Raw genomic sequence first — 1,883 nt, 5'->3', positions numbered from 1 at the left:
ACTTCTCAGTAGGCATACATAGGATTGCATAAATTAGCAATATTTATCTCTCCTCCACTTAAAAAACAAACGAAAAACTCCTATTTTTTAACTAAAGTTTTCTGTTCATAGGAACATAGGAAGCTGCCTTATACTGAGTCAGACCCTGGGTCCATCTAGCGCAGAATTGTTGGCACTGACTGGCAGCAGCAGCTCTCCAAAGTTTCAGGCAGGATTCTTTCCTAGCCCTACCTGGAGATGCTGGGGATTGAACCCAGGACCTTCTGCATGCCAAGCATGTGCTCTACCACTGAGCTACAGCCCTCCCTATTGCTGGATGATGGCAACTGACAAAAAAACAGCCCCAGATTTGTTTCTCTGCAACCATGTGAACCCACTCTTCTCAAAGACCTGAGTGAGGAGAAGGAGAAAAACCAACCCTCCTGTCTGTTTGTATAAAGTCAAATACAGTTCAGAACTTCTCTTGCCCACCGAAGAGAATTTTCTTTAAGAATTCCCCAAGATATGCTCTGGGTGGAATAAAGAAGAGAAAGAAAAGGATAGGGGAGAGAAGAAGAAAAGAAGAATAGTGATTGGAAATGTGCGTGGGGGTGTGGGGTAGAGAGAATTCCCTAAGCCAAGTGGCTCCTTTCATAGAGGTAGTACTTCAGAGGAATTTAGGAGGCTGTGCGGGGTTTGCAAGGATTGCATATACTTAAATGAACTTTATGAGGTGAGGTGGCTGAGGGCTTTTTCTAGCTTTTTTTAAACTGTAGAACCGATTTAAAAGCCCTAGCAGTTTCTCGATCATGATACCACATACTCCTAACCCTCCCTTTGGGATTATTTGAGTCCTACAGCTGTTTAGGAGAAATTAAAGTGGAGGGGGAGAAAGAAGTTTGTGGAGGTTGATTGGATCCTTTGCTGTACCGAAGCTACTAAAATTCTGCAGAAGCCAAAGATTCCAGTTTGGGGCACTAAAATCAGATGCTGTGTGAAACACCAGTATTTCACATGAAACTCTTTCTTTCCTTCCTTCTCCCTCTTCAAAATTTAATTGCAGGCAAGCTCCCAACAGTGGGCATGTAAGAGTAGAAAAGAAAAGTAGGGGGAGAGAGGTTTTTTGCACCTCAAACAAAACCTACACCAGAGATTAGGGATAGTGACCTCCTAATGGTCACCTTAAATACCTTCTGATTAGGATTTCTAATCCCCTGTGTAGCTTGGCAGTTTTTACTTTTTGTTTTAGTCTTTGAGAAAAGGAAACTTTACGCATTGCTAGCACAAAAGCCACTGGATCTAACTGTCTGAAATTTGGCAGGCTCAGTCATCTCTATAGGGGTTGCCAGGTCCCCAAATTCCATGCATGCATGTGGAAGCACAAAAAATGTATAGCTCTTTGCTTTGACACATTTTCTTGAAAATAGCAAATTTTACCTGTGACTAGCTCAAAAGTCACTAGACATAACTGCCTGAAATTTGGCAGGTTCCATAAGCTCCATGGGGGCTGCCAGATTTCCAAATTGCATATACTTGCGTGGAAGAACAAAGAAATTATAGCTCTTTGCTTTGACACATTTTCTTGAAAGAAGCAAATTTTACCTGTGGCTAGCACAAAAGCTACTAAACCAAACTACCTGAAATTTGGCGTATTCAACCAGCTCCATTGGGGCTACCAAGCCTCCACATTTCATATATTTATCATACAAACTAAAAAAGTTATGGCTGTTTTTGTTTTCCAATGCAAGCCAATGCGAAAATGTAAAAAAAAAAAAAAAAAAAAAGGCAGTTAGGACAGCTCAAAAGATCTGGGGCCCATGCCCAGGTGGCCTGTCCTAATGACGCCCCTAATGATGGCCACAGAATATCTGTTAAGGAGGGAAAGATGGAATAGCAGCACAATT

The 1,883-nt window shown here is 41.8% G+C and overlaps 1 non-coding gene across 1 annotated transcript; it reads right to left on the bottom strand.

Moving 5' to 3' along the window:
* Positions 1-232: 232 nt before the first annotated feature.
* Positions 233-306, bottom strand: TRNAA-GGC (transfer RNA alanine (anticodon GGC)). The gene has a single exon. It is a non-coding gene; the product is annotated as a tRNA-Ala (tRNA).
* Positions 307-1,883: the final 1,577 nt, after the last annotated feature.

This window comes from Heloderma suspectum, chromosome 5, assembly GCF_057233095.1.
Source record: "Heloderma suspectum isolate Gila_16-S chromosome 5, 16-S_ref, whole genome shotgun sequence".
Classification (NCBI taxonomy): domain Eukaryota; kingdom Metazoa; phylum Chordata; class Lepidosauria; order Squamata; family Helodermatidae; genus Heloderma; species Heloderma suspectum.
The sequence above is the reverse complement of the archived record's forward strand: the minus strand, read 5'-3'. Positions and strand labels throughout refer to the sequence as shown.